The sequence below is a fragment of the Ailuropoda melanoleuca genome, chromosome 1 (genome assembly GCF_002007445.2).
Source record: "Ailuropoda melanoleuca isolate Jingjing chromosome 1, ASM200744v2, whole genome shotgun sequence".
Taxonomy (NCBI): domain Eukaryota; kingdom Metazoa; phylum Chordata; class Mammalia; order Carnivora; family Ursidae; genus Ailuropoda; species Ailuropoda melanoleuca.
In genome coordinates, this window is record NC_048218.1 from 201,194,789 (window position 1) to 201,214,342 (window position 19,554).

At 49.0% G+C, this 19,554-nt stretch overlaps 1 long non-coding RNA gene across 2 annotated transcripts in view; it reads left to right on the top strand.

Annotated features, from left to right (window-relative positions):
• Nucleotides 1-9,042, top strand: part of LOC117795193 — an 11,311-nt gene extending 2,269 nt beyond the window's left edge. Inside the window, exons 2-5 of one of the 2 annotated variants that reach the window (XR_004619070.1) lie at nucleotides 872-968; nucleotides 1,365-1,559; nucleotides 3,406-3,501; nucleotides 7,113-9,042. This is a non-coding gene — a long non-coding RNA (uncharacterized LOC117795193). The remainder of the gene's footprint in view (nucleotides 1-871; nucleotides 969-1,364; nucleotides 1,560-3,405; nucleotides 3,502-7,112) is intronic. The other variant, XR_004619064.1, reaches the window with a different exon arrangement.
• The last annotated feature ends 10,512 nt before the right edge of the window (nucleotides 9,043-19,554 follow it).

Consider the following 19,554-nt stretch of genomic DNA (forward strand, 5'->3'; position numbering starts at 1 on the left):
GCCCCGGCTCCGCTGGCGGCGGCGGGGAGGGGGCGGCCGGGATTGGCTGCGCGCGACGCCTCCCCGCCCCTGCCCTCGACCCCGCCGCCACGCTCCCCACGCGCCTCCCGGCGCTCCCCTCCGCCCGCCCTGCCCCTGGCCCGCGCGGGGGCTCCTCGCAGGTGACGGCCCAGATGGTGCCCGGGGGTGCTGGAGACCCGGAGAACGTCCCCCTTGGGTCCCCGGAGCCGGGGAAAGAACCCAGCGCCCGCCCTCTGATTCTGGTGGATGGATTTCGAGGGCCGGCGTTGGGGATGCCCGGGGAGAAAGGCGCGGGATGCGGGGGTGAGGGGACGTGTAATAAAGCTTGGATGAAGGGCCTTGGCCGCCAAATTCCGCAAACACTTGTTTTCTTCCTGGGGCCGCATCTGGGACACAAACGCGAGCGTGATTGGATACAGCTTCGGTTGCTCTGCGCTTCCTGTGCGCTGTTTTGTCCACCCAAACAGATCGCGAAGTCTTTGCGAGTGGATCGTGTACTAAGCTTCCCCGTGCCGGGCGCTCGCTGGAAACTCGGGGATGGGTGGGGGGTTGGTGCACATCGCCTCCAGGCCTGATTGGGGATGGGGGAGGAGAATGAGATAATTCAGTCCCAGCTAGAATGAAATAAAAATCGAGACTGACTAGAAGGCACAGTTTTAAATCCAATTTAACTTTCTGAGCCTTGGTCTCCTCCGACAAATGACACCATGAATGTCAGGAAGCAGTCGAGAGAGGGGAGGGTTGCCCCCTGGATGGCCAGAAGGGGTCAGGTTGGTACCAAGGGGTTGGTGGGTAAGAGATAGAGAGAGTGATCTACGTGGCAGGGGTCAAGTGAACATTATCGTTACAGCAGGCAAGAAGTGAAGTCCAGAAAAGACACAAGAAAGGGCACGGAGCCTCTTGACTAAGCAACACCGGCAAACGCAAGGTGTGAAAGAGCAGACCGGGTCAGTACCAATGACAGCAAATGCTAATCCAGGGTCTGTTTGTTCCCCTCCTGAGGTTGGGCAGGGAGCAGGGCACCTGGCTAGGGGTCCCCGGGGGTGTGGGTGTATAACAGGACAAAAGACCAAGTCTCATAGATGCACCTTTTAACCCTTTAGACCACTACATTCTGTGGGATCCCAGAGGAAAGATGGGAGAGAAGGTGCTAATAGTCTAAGTGCAGACCTGGGAGATGGAATTACGGAGAGAGAACTGATCTTTGGTCTCTGTGCTTGACGAAATAAATTCAGTCTGCATCTATAAAACCTTGAGAGAGAAGAGGGAGTAGTCAGTAGGTCTGCTGAGATGTTAATCATCCAGTATAACTTGTGGCAAGATCTGATACCTTATTTTGACAGTGAGAAGAATTAGCAAGTATTTTTCCCCATATCTACTATTGTTGGTTATGCAAAGGAAGCATCATGTGGTTTCTGCCCTCCTGGAATATATTGTCTAACCGTAAAGGAAAAAGCATGCAAAGATGGGGGAGAAAGAAAAAGGAGGAGAAGCCGAAAGAGGAGGAGGACGACGAGAAGGAGAGGAAGGAGAAGAAGGTAAGGAGAAGAGGAAGAAGAAACAGCTTCCGATACTATAGCAGTGCTACCCAACCCCTGTGTCTTGTGGAGAGAAAGCACTGATGGGAATATCCAGGTCGGGAAGTAACAGACCAAGTGGCCAGCTCTGCTCACACCTTCCCACTTGAAACCGCTTTCCCTTTGGGGAGCTCTCTGATTCCAGTATTCCCACGATTAGTCTGGTCCAAACATGGATGCAAACCCCGTTCCTTGTTCCCCTTAGCACAGCTGTACAGGGCTGGGTTTATCAAATGATTGAAATCCAGTCAACACAAGGGACCCCGGGTCTTAAAGATCCAGTCCTGGTTCCCATTCTGTCTCGAAGGTATTTCTAGCACCAGAGAAAAGCAGAATGTCAGAGGCCCAGCACTGGCCTGCTTTCTTTCTGCTTCTAGTATGGGATCCTCTTACCTCTCACCATTGAGAGACATTCTTTCCCAGTCTCTTTGCCACCTTCTGAGCCAAGGTCAAAGATTCCAGTTCTGATCTGGACAGGAACAATCTTTCTGCAGGACGATTTGACAGTACTGATCAAAAAATCTTTGAAATATGCATTGCTGTTGTTGCGACATAACTAAATTGTGACACAGCTATTCCATTTATAGAAATATTCGAAGGAAATAAAAATAGAATGTGGACAAAGATTTAATCTACAGCACCCATCAGAACACTATTTACATAATAATGAAAGATTGTACACAACCCACATGCTCAAACCTGGGGATTAATTAAATAAATTACGGTATATGCTTACGAGAGAATACTACGTAGCTACTGAAACTATTTTATAATTGAGTTTGTTGACAAATTTTTCATGATACATTGTGACATTATAAAGAAGCAGGCTGTGATATAAGAATTAGAGTATATCTATGTTTGTTTAAAAATCACATACACACATTCTCCTGCCTTTTGTCAGGCTTTCCATCCCAAGTAATGTATGGGATTCCCTGAGGAAAACCTATGTTTTACAGATGTCCAGGCTCACTCATCAGTTCAGTTTGGCCCTCAATGAAATCACAGTATTAATGAGTCATTTCCAAACTCTAAAAATAGAGGACTTTGGCCGAATGCCCCAGTACAGCATTGGTACTTCTTAACTGGTCCCCTTTGGAACACGACGGGGTGGAAAGATGTTTCCCCCTTCTCTGAGGTTGCTGTTTCATGGCCATAATCTCCTATGGATAGCTCTTGGACAGAAAGAACATAACTGAGTTCAGAAACAGTACCGTCTAGGGGTGCCTGGGTGGCCCAGTTGGTTAAGTGTCTGACTCTTCAGCCCAGGTCTTGATCTCAGGGTTGTAAGTTCAAGCCCCACGTTGGGCTCCACACTGGACATGGAGCCTACTCTGAAATAAGAAAGAAAAAAATAGTACCTTTAAAACAGGGACTCTTGGGGTGACTGGGTGGTGCCATGGGTTAAGCATCTAACTCTTGGTTTTGGCTCGGGTCTTGAAATCGAGGTTAGGGTCAAGCTTCACACTCAATGAGGAGTCTGCTCCAGATTCTCTCCCCCCCCTCCCTCTGCTGCTCCCCCAGCTTGCTCGATCTTTCTCTCTCTCAAATAAATAAATGCACCTTAAATAAAATGAAACAGGAACTTTTTTTAAAAAAAGATTTTATTTATTTATTTGACAGAAAGAGAGACAGAGAGAGCACAAGCAGGGGGAGAGGCAGAGGGAGAGGGAGAGGCAGGCTTCCGGCTGAGCAGAGAGCCCAATGTGGGGCTCCATCCCAGGACCCTGAGATCATGACCTGAGCCGAAGCCAGTTGCTTAACCGACTGAGCCAACCAGATGCCCCTAAAACAGGAACTCTTGTCCCAGGATCCATAGGCAGAATCCAGAGTCCCTAACCTTGGTTGGAAGAACTTACATCTTTGTGTTCGCTGACTTGTAACTGAAATTCTCCGTGTCCTTCAGGTATGCGTATAGGCAGCAAAGCACGGTGGTATCAGAGCTGTCGTTCTGTGTCTTTACCGCCCATAAACATCATAGATGTTTCTATTATACAGTTGTTGCAGATTTCTTACGCTAACCTTTATGTTCATCACTGCTCTGAACTTAGAGTGGTACTGAACCTGCTTGTACAAGTTCTCATTTAATGCCTTGATAAAGAAGAAGAATGTTACTATATCACAATTTTATAATAACTGGTTTTTTATATTAGTCGTTCCCTTTTAATATTATTATTTCTTATTTAGTATTTAGTATTATTCTGACAGGGAAGCCAGGGATTTTCCAGATTGCCAAGGAGTCCAGGGCAGAAAAACATTTAAGAATCCCTGGCCTCAGGGACGCCTGGCTGCATCAGTCAGCAGAACATGCGACTCTTGATCTTGGAGTTGTAAGTTCAAGTCCTGCTTTGGGTGTAGAGATTGCTTAAAAATGATTTTAAAAATCTTAAAAAAAAAAAAAAAAAGGAATCCCTGGCTTCCAAATGTATTTTTGGTGTTGGCGGTGGTGTGGGGTGGTCTCTAATTCTGCAGGAGCTTAATAACCCTGTTAATAGTACCAACTTAAATGACCAGGCAAGACACTTGCCATCCCATTTTGAAGCCTTGGTTCCCAAGAACAAAGATGTATCCCTTTTATCTGCAGGACTAAAAGTCACACCCAAGCTTCAGGCCCGCCCCCAACAAATCCAGAGGAAACTCTAAAAAGACAGCAGCTTAATAAAGAGTTTCTTTTGTTTTAATGGGAGACACTAGATCACAGTTAAGGGCAGAAGAAAAGATCCAACTGAAAGGGGGAAGTTCAAAGTACAGGAGAGGAAGGTTCATGATTCGAGAGGCCTGAATTCCTAAGGCAGCCACCAGGGATGCACCCTGAGGCTCAGGGAGGGGGGCTGGGCTCAGATGGAGGGGCCCAGCTCTTCCAGCAGATGGAAAGTTGGAGCAGATGCCAGTCAGTTGCATGTTTGGTGTTGGGAAGATGAGGGATTCCAGTCTGATGGTGTCTGTTTTCCCGGAGAAGTAGGAAGTGGGATCATCTACTAAGTCTGGGAATGGGGGAGAGAGAATAAAATAATAATAAGCAATATGCAAATATCACTTGGCAGTTGACAGAGTTTTCAGTGTCTTCCTACAACAATCCAGAGGGAAATCATTGTCTTTGTGCTGCAGTTGAGAAATCTGAGCTTAGAGGCCCATTAGCTATCTTTTCCCCAAAATTACCCAGCTGGAAAGAGAAGAAGCTGGAGCATAAACTCAGCCCCTCAAGTAGAAAATTCATCCTGGATGCTGCAGGAAAAAGCTCTATGTGTTTGTTCATCTGGTGTTTAAATAATTGGAGCTACTTGGTTCAGGGTTTTATTTGATACACATTCTTTCACTCCTGTCTTTCTTTTACGAAGGTGGGGCTGAAGAGAGGAACAGATCTAGCCACACTCCTAAATTTTGACATGCAAAGGGACACTTGCAGCCGCTGCTGTGGGTCTCTGGTGCTGTCACGAGGCAATGACCGGAGTGTCAGTTCCTACTTATCAGTGTCCATGTTTTGTATCAGAGTCTCTATCTCATGGCAACAAACAGGTGATTCAGCCTGCCCCCATGTTTAGTCAGCCTTGGGGCAGCTCTTACTGGCTCACAGGAGGCCTTGTTTGCTGAAGGCACCAGTGGGCTTGCGGCTACTGGAGAACTGGGGGAAAGGGCTGCAGGAAGTTATCTGGTGGCAGCGTACCTGGAATAGCATGGGCGTCCGAAGAACTGCACTGATGGAGGCCGGGATTCTTTTCAATGAGAGTCATTTACTGAATCCTCTGGGAACAAGAGGACAAAGAAGGGAGCTTGGGGTCAAAGTTGCTGACACAGAGCAGCAGGCTCAGAGCTCAGCCATAGATGCACGGGGTGTTGGTGGTGTGCAAATGGGCTCCCCACGGAGTAGGAATTGGCCACGGAATCTGCGGTGGTCTGTGGAGTTCTCTTCCCCACCAACCCCCACCTTCAGCGGGATTCCCAGAGGCATCCGTAGGTGAGGTTCCTGGCCATTGTGCCAGGGACGGGGCGTTTCCTGGGCAGAGCAAGTTTGCTGAGGAAGACAGGATGGCTCAGGGCAGCTGGTTATATAGGACGACACATCCGTAACCAAAGTTCTCTGGTTTCAGTGTTGCTGGTGGGCCAGGAAGGCCTCACTTAACCATCTCTGATCTGAGGGACGTTGAGGAAGATAAAACCTTTTAGACTGGCATAGGTCATTGCTGGCTTGACTTTTAGATGAAGTTGGAAACATTACAGAACAGTAGGGATCCAAGTAAGGTGAGCTCAGTGCAACGTGTACTGAGATAAGGGAGCTGGGCAGCGCGGGCAGGGGTGGCGAGCTCGCTCTCTGGTGCAGTGCCCCCCTGGAGTCGCTCCTCCACACGTGAGGCAAAGTCCGCTGCGTGGGCAGCTCACCGTCACCAAACCCACATTTTACAGGATCCTGTGGTTTCACTCAGCAGAGGAGAGTACCCAAACCCATGACTCTAACAGTCTCTAGCTTCTCAAGGGGATGCAGTTGTCCTGTCTTCTCCTTGAGAAGCGGCTCTGTAGGAAAGGCTGGAAGAGAATCACTCAAGATTTGGGGTTTCCCTCCAAACATTCCGATGAGAAAGGGCAGTGGTTCTAAGCCGACTGGATCCTGCCTCCCTCAGAGAAGGGGAGGCTTTGGTCCAGAAGGCCCAGAACGACGTCAGTGCTTCACAACTGCTCCCATGGCAGGCCCCAAGTATACTCCGGGTTTCGGGGATACTATCTTCATCATGTCCAGGTCACAGCCTGCAGCAGACCAGGCAGGGTGCCAGGACCTAGGAAGCAGGTCTGAAGTTTGGGCAACTATGAGCCAGAGGCCGGGTAAACAATAAAAAAATGGAGTTCATCCATAGCAAGAGAGCCAGACCAGATGGGATCTTCAGAGGTCAAGCAAACTCTCGCCACTCACATATCCCAGAGCCACTGACGGAGAAGGGAAGGAATCCAGTAGGTGTCGCCAGGCAGTTGCTTCTTCCAGCCTACCTGCCCGTGTCATACTCCTCCCTCTCGGGGAGTAGGGAGAAGCGGGAACTGGAAGGCTGGGTCCTGAGTATCACTGATAGCTTCCTGGCCAGTATTTGCTAACTCAGGGGAGAGGGGCAGCCACATCGCATTATGCCTCTGGAGCCCTCTCACCCCCTTGCTGGCACCCTTCAGCCCCCACCAGTATGCCCAGCTCCCCCAAGAGAGACCCTACCTGCACTTACAACACACCCAGCCCCGGTCTTGCCTGGGAATCACAGCCTGGCGGCTGAGGCTCTGCCAGACTTCTCTGTCACCAGCTGACAGTTGACCCCCCCCTTTCGGATTCCTGAACATACCCCCATTCTGGGTTCCCAACCCCCTGCCTTCCTTAACTTTCGGGAAGTCCTGCAATCTCAGCATGGATCCATCTTGCAAATGCTTTCTTGGACAAGGATCTGGTTTTTGCTGCAAAGTCTAACTGCCTTTTCTTCTTTTCTTCTTTCCTGCAACTGGTCCTGATTCTCAATGGTGGGTTTACCACATAACGGGTCGGCGTAGCTCTGGGATGCTGCCCTTCTCAGTCTGCTGTTTTCTTCTGTAAGCAAGGCAGCCAGGTCCAGAGAGGACCGCAGAGGCGTCTTCCTGCCGGTGGAAGAGCAGAGGATAGACAGGGCGTTAAGCACCGGTCCGTGAGTGTTGGAACTGCACACGACCTTAGACATCAAGTCTGCCACTAGCGATTCAGGGACATGGAAGATTCGTCTCTTCAATCTTCACAATCCTACGGCTAAGTGGCTCAGCGGCGACCAAAATTCACGTTCTCCAGCTTTCTTCTAGCATTCTTTTCCTTATCCTATGATGCTACCTTAAATGTACGGTGGGTTATTTTTCTGATTTTTATTATGTAAGATATGTGTAACACTAAACCCTGTTGAAATATGCTCAGACCCCCTACTCCTTTTGCTCATGAGATCGATCAGCTCCTTCTGGATAAAATGAGATAACAAGAACATTGTTCTAAGAGGATAGATTTCATGTTAAGTGTTCTTGCCACAATATAATTAAAAAAAAAAAAAAGAAAAGAACATTGTTCTAAACTTAGGAGTTCCAGCGCTTTGTTCTTTGTGCTTAAGAATGGGCGTACGGAAAAAAAAAAAAAGAATGGGTGTGTAATCTTTGCGTATATGTTCAGGTCATTGTTTGGTTTAGCTGTTTTCATAGTGATAAGCCTAAGGGGACAAGACTTTACTTTCCTGGGTGGTGGGGAGAGTGGGTGTTCACTTCAGGGCTGTTCATTCACCAAATCAATCATGACTGTCTTGCCAATGGGCAGTGGACCCACCCAGGTGGTAAAGTCCAAAAGAGACAGGAAATTTCGAACGCTGGGTGGTGTGTACATGTTTTTCTCAAGCAATAGTTACTTGTTTTAGGGGAAAAAAATATTTATTTATTTTTAAGTAGGCTCCACATCCCCCATTGGGGCTTGTACTCAGGGCCCCGAGATTAAGAGTTGCATGCTCTATCCACTGAGCCAGCCAGATGCCCCTAGAAAAAAATTTAAATACATACAAGCAGAAAGAAGGAAACCAAAGCCATCACCCATTTTTTTTACAGTATTAGCATTTTACAACATGTCCTTTCAAACTGTCTCATGTACCTATAAGCACTGAGGTGGGTGGTGGTAGTGGACGTTGGATTTTATTATGGTCGGTGGAAAATTGTGTTGAGGGAGGAAATGGGAGCAATTTCTGCATCTGAAAGTGGGAGCTGGAATTTGCCACTTGATCTTTCTCTCCCTATATCTCAAGTTTCCTTCACAGCCCAAGTTCTTGGAAGAGCTGCCAGCATTCGTCCTCATTTCCTCACCTCCATTCACTCCTCATCCCACTCCAATCTGGCGTCTTCCCTTTGCCGAAACAGCTCGCACAGCGGTCTCACGTATCCTCCATGTCAGCAGATGGGGTTCATCTCTAATATTAGCTTGACACATCAGGAGCATTCCACAGTTGACCACTCCCTGGTCCCCGAACATTCTTTCCTGGTTTTTCTCCTGCCCTTCTGGCTGCTCCTTCTCTCTCTTCTTTCTTTGCTAATTCATTTCATTCATTCATTCATTCATTCTGCATTACAAGTATTTCTTGAGCACCTATATGGCAGTACTATTCCAGGTGCTACGGGACAAAATTAATCCCTTCATGGGGTTCACAGTCCAGTGAGAAGTAGTTGGGAGGAGATATCAATGTAGAAATTAAATGAGTAATTTTTTTTGTTTTTTTTGGGTTTTTTTGGTATCGAAGCCCAGGACCTAACTATAGAATACTTTTAAGGAGATAAATGCTATGAAGAAAAATGAAGGCAAGGAGGATAACAAATAAAGGGCATTAGTGTATGCAGTTTTTTACTTTTCCTTTTTTTTCTTTTTTCTTTCTTTTTTTTTTTTGGAGAGAGAGAGAGAGCACATGTGCATGCGCGTTCTTGGGTGCACAGGTGGGGGAGCAGAGGGAGAGAGAGAATCTTCAGCAGGCTCTAAGCAGGGCTTGATTTCACCACTCTGAGATCACGACATGAGCCAAAACCAAGAGTTGGTTGCTTAACTGACTGAGCCACCCAGGTGCCCCATGTAGTTTTGTAGTATGTACTTAAAATTTTGTAGTTTTTTTTAAAAAAAAAGATTTTATTTATTGATTTGAGAAAAGAGAGAGAGTGCACAAGCCAGGGGTGGGGTGGGGCAGAGGCAGAAGGAGAGGGTGAAGCAGACTCCCCACCGAGTAGGGAGCCTGATGCAAGACTCGATCCCAGGACCCTGGGATCACCACCCGAGCTGAAGGCAGATGCTCAACCAACTGAGCCACCCAGGCATCCCAAAAGTGTGAAGTTTTAACTAGAATGGTCAGGGATGGCCTCACTGAGAAGGTGGCATTTGAGGAAGAGTATGAAGGGGATAATAGAGTGACCCATGCAGATGTCTGAGGAAAAGCCTTCCAAGCAGAGGGACAGCAGGTGCAAGGCTCTTGGGTGGGAATGTGACTTGCATGTTGGAGGGGAAGCAAGGAGGCCAATGTGTTTGGAGCAGAATGAGTCATAGGAGATGAGCTCAGAGAGTATGTGGGACTCATTTGGGTAGAGCCTTGTACTCTGGCTTCCATTCCGAGTGAAATGAGAAAGGAGAGTTTTGATCAAAGTAACATGATGGGAAATAAGATCAAAGGATAACACTGGCATCTATATTTTGAGTGGACTGTAGGGAGGCAAGACGGTGCAGTAAATCAGGGGAGATGATGGAGACTCTGACCACGAGGGTAGTGGTAGAGATGGGGAGAAGTGGCCAGACTCTGGAAATGTTTTGAAGACAGAGTCAGCAGAATTCCATAGATTCGGAATGCAAAAGAAAAAGAGATGTCAGATACGTCTCCAAAATTTTTGGCCTGAACCAAAGAATTTCAAATTCTTCCCTATCAGCCAAATGAGGGAAGATTATGGGTAGAACAAGTTTTGGGGGGAAAGAGTAGGAGTTAAGTTTCGGACATATTTAGTTTGAAACGTCTACTAGATAATCAAGTGGGAATGACGAGTAAGAGGTAGGATGTGTGTGCTGTTGGGTCATAAGAAGGATCCAAAAGAGGTACACGTTTGGGGTCATTAGCATCGAGATGGCATTACGGGCTTGAGACTGGGTATGGTCCGCAAGAAGAGTGCATAGATGGTGGAGAAGAGATGCAAGGACTCAGTCCCAGCACTTAGAGGCTGAGCAGATAAGCTGGAGCCAGACGACAAGAACGAGAAGTATGGACCAGTGAGGTTGGAGGAAAATAAGAGAACTTGGTGCACAGAGAGTGAAGCAACAGACACTTCATAAAGAAGAAAGTAAACAACTGAATCAAATATAGCTGATATGTCAAGAAAAGTAGGAACCAAGAGTTGTTCATTGACTGGCAATATGGAGGTCATTGCTGATCTTGAGAAAAGTAATGTTGGTACAGTGCTGGGGGTAAACGATGATCAGAGGAAGTTAAGAGAAAATGGGAGAAGAGGAATTAGACGTAACAAGTATACAGAACTCAGAAAATGAGTAGAGAAATGGAGTGGTAGCTGGGGGGGATGGGTTTAATTTTTAAGTTGGGGCAAACACTAGCATATATCTGTATACCGATGAGAGTGATCTTGTAGAGAAGGAAGCGCTGAAATTCAAGAGAGTGCATCAATTGCTGAAGCAACATCCCGGAGCAGATGAGAAGGAATAGAATCTAGTGCAAGAGTGGTGGTGGCTTTATGGGTCATTTACTACACTAACAGGAAGGACAGCGAGGGCAGGAAGGCAGACTCCAGTTGGGGAGTGGACGTCAGGGGAGCCTGGGTAAGGTCTTTTCTATTTCATCAATTTTCTCAGTGCAACAGGAAGCGAGGTCATCAGCGGTGGGTGTGGACGGGGAGGAAGTTCAAGAGAGGGAAGATGTCGAAGTCTTTCTTTCAAAAGAGTAGGAAGTGAATGGGCAAGAAAAATTGGTATGCTTGCGGGGAAGTGGAGCTGCTGAGTGGCACCTGAAGGCTTGTGGTCATGAATTTTAAAACGAGACTGGTTAGAAGGGCTGTGTGTTTGCCTCCGGCCTCACGGAGCTGCCTGGCTGGAGGCATGGGTTTGGTAGAGTTTGGCTGAAGCCAGGTTTAGGTTTTGCCCAGTGGGTACCACAAAGTGGGAGGCACAAGGGAGCTGAGGGCAGGTGCGAGGGAGTAGGTCTCATGATTGCCGGAGGCATTTAAACTGGGTATGGAGGGCATGATGCAGGGGGAGGTAAAGAGGAAAGCTGACATAAATTGTAGGTCCCAGTGGGTCCAAGGATTGTTAGGGTCAAGCTAGAGGAAGGGAGTAAACTGGGAAGATATAAAGAGCCGGCTGGACAGAGGGTTGCTTGCAATCATGATTGGGAAGGGGTGGCACAAGGTCTTTTAGACATGGGCTGTCCGTCACAGTAGTCACTAGTGACGTATGACCGTTGAGGACTGAAATGGGCCTCCTCCGAATCAAGATGTGCTGTAAGGGTAAAATGTATACCAAATCCCCAAGACTTAACACACACACAAAAAATGTAAAATGTTTTATTAATAATTTTAAAATATCGACTCCATGTTGAAATGATAAAATTTTTGGATATACTACATTAAATCTATTATTGAAGTTACTGCGATCTGTTCTTTTTTTTTTTTTAAGATTTTATTTATTTGAGAAAGAGTGAGAAAGAGAGAGAGAGCACACAAGCAGGGGGAGTGGCCGCAGAGGGAGAGGGAGAAGCAGGCTCCCCACTGAGCATGGAGCCCAATGTGGGGCTCAATCCCAGGACCCTGGGATCATGAGCTGAGCCAAAGGCAAATGCTTAACCGACTGAGCCACCCCTGTAGTTTCTTTTTAAATTGAATATATGGCTCACAGTTCTGTCACAGTTCTGTTGGTCAATATTGGTTTAGGGCATATAGTGGTTGAGGCAGAGCAGAGACCTGGGACAAGAGACGTGCAAGCGACAGAGGTGCAGAGGGAAGGAAGGGTCATCTTGTGATGTTGAAATCACCGAGACTCAATAGCAAAGTTGTTTTGGAGAAAGTGCCAGTGAGCTAGAGCGTAACAATGTTTGAGAAACAAGGAGAAATGGCAGTAGGTGGTACAGTTTGATGATGAGATATTCAAAACTGGGGATTTTAGGGAGGAGGGAAGGAGGATAGTGTGGAAGTAGTAAGGAGGGTCAGCAGGGAGATCTGTTGCACATCCAGGGCTACTGGAAAGAAGTGGGGGGGGCATTTTTCCTGCCACCTGAGAGGGCTGCAGAGGGAGGTGTGTCCTCAAAGGTGACCCAGGTTTGAGCGAGTGGGGGGAAAATGCTGGAAGAACAGGCTGTCAGTGGCTGTGAGTTCCCAAGGGCCCTCGGCACTGGTTTCAGGAGCTGGGCAGAGGAGCAAGATGTGGGGTGAGCTGGGCATCTGGGGCTTCTTACCTTGACTGATATATGGGGTTAACGGGCTTAATGCAATCAGAGCACATGGAGGCCAGGTGGCCAGGGGAGGAGGTGATCTTTCTTCACTCCTGCTAGAGGGGAGGAGGGGGCCCGGGGAGGGGCTTCCTTATTCCAAGAGTCGCGCCTCCCTCTCCACCTGTCCCACAAATGCTGTCATCCATCAAAGTCCATCGTAGGTCCTCTCAACTACTCACTAGGCGAGATTTTCAGCCAATAGCAGCTTCATATTATTACTTGGAGGCAGAGGACTCGTAAACGTGGATATTCCTCAGAGTTTTCTCTGCCCTGCTCTGGTCCGGGAATATCCCACTGCCTACCGCACACCCTCTCGTTCTTGGCAAGTCCCAGACCTGCACCTCTCAGCCCTGAGCACCACACTCTGGGCAGGTACCAGCCAGAAGCTGGGCTGGGTCCACGATGTCTCTTTCTCCTCAACCCCCCATCCTCTCCCCTCCCTGCCCAGGCATCAGATTCAAGCCATCACTAGGTTCTGCGGACGATTTCTCGCCTCAACAGCCCTCGATCTATCCACTTTGTCCACCTCCACAAGCGTCCTCCTCCCACTTGAGTCTGTCCACATCTGTACTGGACCCTCCTGCTATTCTCCACGTTGCCCCTACAGCGAGATTTTCAAAAATCCTGTCTTTTCATGCCATTCTTTTCTACCTGCAACTCTGCAGCTGCTCCCCACCGCTCACGGGGCAAAGTACGGTCTGCGTCTCCGCGCCGCCCCCTCTCCGGGCTCCCCGGAGCGCGCTGCCACCGCACCCTCCAGGGCCGGCCCCTCCCGCCTTCCCTCCGCTCACCCGGCCGGCGCGTGCCCTCAGCTAGCAAGGGCTTTGCTCTTGCTACTACCTCTGCCTGGAATGCCTCTCCCCTTCCACTTTGCCTCCTTAACTCCTTAGCTTTCAGATCTCAGCTTGGCCATCCCTTCTCTAAGCTCCCCCACCGGATCGCATCTCCCATGAGACATCATATACGTTTCCCTTGAGGTCCTAGAAACAGCTGCAACGTTGCATTTATGATTATTTGATTAATATCTATCTCCCCTAGTAGCCTCTCCAAGGGCGTGGACTTCATGAGGGCTTGAGCTCGCACCCGTCATTGCCCGATATTATGTCTCCAGCACCTAACAAAGTCCTGCGCAGTAGGTATTCAATAAATGTCTATTAAATGGGTAAATGAACGATTCAAACCAATTGAAATGCCCTTAAATACGGGCCTTTCTGATCTAGTATGAGCTTTCCAGGGTTCGGGAATTCGTTTGCAGTCTGCAAATGCACACTTGGCCCCTGCTCTGTGGCAGGCGCTGCGCGAGGCCTACTAGACCCTTCACAGAGATTACGACAGCTTGGCTGGACTTGGGTGGGCTGCTTGTTGCCTAAGCGTGTCCTCTGCTAGCACTCGGGTACAAAGGCTTGTCTCTTGGCTTGCGAGAGAGAAGCGAAGAGAAGCCAAGTCTATGTAGGAAGATGTCTGTGTTCTGGGTGGATCCTCTCTCCTCCTTCGGAGCTGGGTGTCCATTTGCTGTATGGGTGGCATCTCTGGATGGCAGGTGAATAAACCCAGTGGCAGGAAGGCGCTGGAGGAAGCTTGAACGAGGTCTGTGGCTTTGCTCGGAGTTCCCACTTCCTTTGTCAGATTGGCCTGGTGGGTTTCTTCATATCAGGCCCATCTTCTTAAAGGGAGTGGAGGTGGCAGGAACCGCGAGAGAAACACAAGTCCTCCTCGGTCTCAAGCAGCTGGGTTATCTCTCTATAGTTAACCCCCTTACTTCCTGAGATGTTTACTCTCTAGAGCCACTTAATCTGCAATTTTCGGTCAAAAACACTAGAGCTTCTAGGCCAGACCATCTCTGATTTTGGCTTCCCCGAGTTCGGGAGAAGGAAGGCAGCAGATCCTTCTCTACTGCCCCCGCCCTCCGTGCCAGCAACCTGCCTGTGCTGCTGTGGGAGGCCCGGGTCTTTTCCTGTCTGCCCTTCCCAGCTCCCTGGGCTGCTGACTCCGTGCCATCTGACCATCTGTCTTACTCTGCCCCCCACAACCAGCACACATTTCTTTCGTCCTGAAGTTGCAGAGCCTTTGGGTGCCTATCTGGCCCAGACCTGGAGATGTGCGTATGGAGCCCTGACTTCTACTGCTCTCTGACCTCTGCTCCCCGGGTGCCCCATGCAGGCTCTGCTCACTGCTGCTTGGGACCTGGTGGGATGATTATAATGAGGTTTAAGTGGCCAGGACGCCACCAGCTACTGTAAGTAATGTGGCCACGCCAGGCAGCACTATTGGGTGGGTGAAAGCTTTTCCCCTAACCTTAACACTTACCCTATTGTACCAAAATATCCACTTCAGTGTTTCTCCTCTAGATGGAGAATTCCTTGAAGGCAAGAACTGGCTTTATCTTTATATCCAGAGTGCCTAGAATATAGAAGTTATTAGTAAATATTGGTTGAACCGAAATGAGGGAGGGAAGAGAAAAGTGTGCCCAGGATGCTGTTTTGATATCAGCCTATTGGGCTGACCCTGAAGAAGGGAGGACAGAGGGGACATTTGTGATGATCAGTGCATCCTTTCCATGAGGAGGGGGGTGTTGGGGGAGGAGGGGCCGGGCAGGACTCTGTTCTTCCTCAGCTTTGCCACCAAGCTCCCTGGGGCTTGCTGGGGGCTTCCCCAGCCCCCACCCAGCCCCTGCCTGGGGTCTGCTGTTCCAGCTGCAAGAGTTTATTATTTTGTACCGACAAGAAATGCAAGTGGGACTGGGAGAGGAGTAAATACTGGAGGAAGGGGGAGAGCTGCAGACCATGTGCTCCCGGTACTCAGTGCAAGAGAGCACTGGACAGAAGGAAAGAGACAGTGGCCTTGCCATTGTTCTTCTTTCTTTTCCTTTTTTAAAAATTACAAAAGTAATGTGTGTTCATGGAGAAAAAGACAATAGTTATAAAAGTCTTCGGCTTGCCCCCAGTTCCATACCATAACACCAACCACTGTTAACAACTCTTTGAGAAGCCTCCTGGAAATGTTCTCTTACACAAAACTATATATTATACAAAAGTATAATATACAAAAGGTTGCTTGTAGCCTAAGCGTGTCCTCCGGTAGCATCTCACACTTGGTACAAAGGCCTGTCTCTTGTATATGTATGAAATCTCCAGAGTGCCCAGAATGTAGATATAGAATATATAAACCACATACACAAGCATGAGCGTGTATACACACATGCAGACGGACAGACAGACAGCTAGGCACAGTCCTTCAGTAAGGCGTGGAGCTGGAGGCTGATCTGAAGAGGTTCTCAATGCACCAGGCTGGGGCTCTTGAAGGGAAGAAATAAGGGACTGCAAGGGTGTAAGCGGGAGGCAGGCATGTCTTCAAGTCATAAAATACTTGCATTGCAATTTTTCTCTTTTTTGTGTGTGTTGCAATTTTTTTTTTTTTTTTTTAGTTTTGGAGGTGAAAAAAAATCCAACATCTGATTGGCTTCAGTTTCCTTCACTGAAAAATGGGATAATAATGTACATTCCTCACAGGTTTATTGTGAGGACAAAATAGGGGCATATGTTTCAAGTGCTTAGTTCTGTGCCTAGCTTCACACACTAAGCTTTACCTCGGTGTGCTATTATTGGCGGTGGTGGTGTTACGTGGTGGTGGGGTTATGGTGGTTGTGGTTCCTGCTGTAGTCTCAGCACCGAACACCATGCCCTGAGCATTGTCGGCCCTCTGTCCGTCTGCAGCCAGCATACAGAAAGAACTCTGTGATGACATCCCTCTTTCCGTTTTGGAATTCATTGCCCTTGTTCCCTCCTTTTATTTTTCTCTCTCTCTTTTTTTTTTAAAGATTTTATTTATTTGACAGAGATAGAGACAGCCAGCGAGAGAAGGAACACAAGCAGGGGGAGTGGGAGAGGAAGAAGCAGGCTTCAGTGGAGGAGCCTGATGTGGGGCTCGATCCCATAACGCTGGGATCACGCCCTGAGCCGAAGGCAGACGCTTAACCGCTGTGCCACCCAGGTGCCCCTTTTTCTCTCTTCTCTTAACTGCTTCTAACTTCTTATTTATGTTGTGTGCCCTTGAAGCAAACTTTCTGAGACTTGGTGAATATAAATCCTCGGAGGTGTGTAGAGATGTTTTCAGTGGCAAAAGGTCACTGCCTGTTTTCGCACATCCTCTCTCTCTCGCCTGGCCCCAAGCCGCTGGAAACCGCTGGGTAGGAACATCTACTCGCTTGCTATACTTTACACATACTCCCCGAAAAAGCCAATTAGAATTGCTTACTTAAGAAAATACCTAAAAATCCTTAGGGCTGCTGCTGGTCATTCAGTTCATCCTGATATCATTACCCTGAAGCTACATTTGAGACCTCTTGGCCTAGTGAATGTGTCCTTCTGGGATGCTCTGAAGCGTTCCTACTTGTATTTAGGAAGGCTGGCTTAAAACTCTTAGGTTGAATATTCTGTATCCCAAACGCTCTTAGGTGTCAGTAAAACTAAGCCTGCCTACACACTCTTCTATTCTTGATTTATAAATAGGTTCAGCTGCCTAACAATTAAACGTACTATATTTTGCACACGCACATTCCTTAAGGAGACATTTAGAGGGTAGATGGCTTTTACTCTTGCGATGCTATCTGGAAACCATCTTCCTAACTTTTTTCCCCAAGGAGATGTATAGATGACCTTTGAACAACGTGGGGATTAGGGGCCTGACCCCCGTGCAGTCAAAAATCCGCCTATAACCTTTGACTCCCCCAGACTTTACTAATAGACTGCTGTTGTCTGGAAGTAACATAAGCAGTCCATGAACAAATATTTTGTACGCTCTATGTATTATATACCGTATTCTCACGATAAAGGAAGCTAGAGAAAAGAAAATGTTAACTAGATCTTAAGGAAGAGAAACTACGTGTATAGTGCTGTATTTCTCAAAACAAAACAAAACAACCTGGCATATAAATAGACCTGCACAGTTCAAACCAATGTCATTCAAGGGCCAACTGTCTTTTGGAGGGTTGGCAATGAGACTTAGGGTCCCTAAAGCCCAAGACACAGTCTCTGACATGCACGGAAAATCTAGTATCAAATTTCTAGCAGATCTTCACAGGGACAGGCCCAGGACCGGCTCGTACGTGTCGGAGGTCTGCACTGCAGGCTTAGTATCATACATGGCCACACATGCTTGTGGCTGCGAGAAATCCTGGTGACAAAGACAGTAGGACATGGGGCGCCTGGGTGGCACAGCGGTTAAGCGTCTGCCTTCGGCTCAGGGCGTGATCCCGGCGTTATGGGATCGAGCCCCACGTCAGGCTCCTCTGCTATGAGCCTGCTTCTTCCTCTCCCACTCCCCCTGCTGTGTTCCCTCTCTCGCTGGCTGTCTCTATCTCTGTCGAATAAATAAATAAAATCTTTAAAAAAAAAAAAAGACAGTAGGACAGTAGAGAAAAGAAAAGGTCAGTGGGGTTGTAGAAGGAGATGGAAATGTAGTCACAGAATTAAGTTACTCGATAAGGTGGAAGAAAGAAGCAGGGCTTTGCGTGTACCAAGGCCCGTGAGAGATCTGCCTGCCAATATCCAAGGGGAAACCAGTTCTAGGCTAACCCATCAGAGTTTCCCTTCTGGGCAGAACTGGGACTTGAATAATAATGCTGAGCACTCTATGGCACTTTCAGATACGGAGTTTGATTTATTTTTCCATACAATGCAATATGGTCGGTGGATTAAAGATCACCCCCTCTTTTACAGAGAAAATCAAGCAGAGAGAATGAAGACACTTGTCACTTATTTTGGGCATTCAGACTGGATCTCTGAACCCTGACCTCACTCTGCTCTCCTGTATCCAGGGCTGTTTTACCTGACACTAGGGCCTAGGGGAATAAGCTCTCACATTACAGCCCTCAAGATATCCAGTTCTCGTCTAGACCCTGCAGCTTACTGGGTGTGACCTGGCCCCATCTCAGCCTGTTTTCTGGAGGCAAATGTGAGGGCTGAGTCTGGAAGGTCCCTAGAGCATAGCCCAGAGGCTCGCAGACAGTAGGATATGGCCCATTCGGAGGGCCCAGGACTGGAAGTGCATACTGAGTATGGTGCTTGCAAGGGCGCTGCCTTACAAGGCAGTGAAGGCTGGCAGCAGAGAATGAGGGAAAAGGGGGCACCCGCGGGTGATATTTTGGCCCAACAGGCCGAAATGCCATATGTCTCCGTACTTTGCTGGTGGGGATGTGTAGGAATTTAGGCAGCAATTTGGTAAATTTCCATGTTCAATTAAAAACAAAGAAAAAAAGAGCCTAGGTCTTCCTTTTGCGTAGCCAGGGGCAGAGTCCCAGGCTGAGGAATCCGGTCGGACCAGTGGGGGGCTCCACTGAACGCAGGCTCCGCTTGCCCGGGGGCGGCCCCGCTGCCCAAAGGCTCTCGGAAGGGTGGGTCACGGTAGGCCCTGAAGTACCGTCGAAGCCACGTCGCCCGGGTCCACAGCCGTCCTCCCCGGCCCGAGTCGCCGGCCGCCCTCGCCTCCGCCCCGCCCCCCACCTCCATTCCAGGTCTCTGCCTCCCGCGAAGCTTAACTGATCTGCAGGCGGGCGCGCGGGTGATGGGAATTCCTAGAAGCCTTAGGCGGCGGCCCAAGATTTGAAGTTCGTGGTTCGAGGTTCGTGTTCACACCCCGCCTCGGGGTCCCCGAAGGGCCCAGGGGGCGTGGGCAGGGAGAACCCCCACTCACCATCCCCGTCCACCTTGGAGCCCGTTTCCGTCCCAGTCCTGCCACTCTGGGCTGAGCCGGAGGGGATGGGGGACCGGGGACGGGGCTGGCGGCTGGGTGGGAGGCGGAGGAGCAGCTGGAGGTGGCGGGGGAAGGTAGCGGCAGGCCGGGAGGGGAGGGGGCAGGGCCGCGGCGGAGGCGCAGGCGGGCTGCTTCGCCACCTCTGGGACAGCCACCCGACCTCTGCCTGCTCCGCCGGGAGTGGGGACGGTGAGTCAGATCTCGGGCACCCGCGGGTCGGGCGTGTGTGTGTG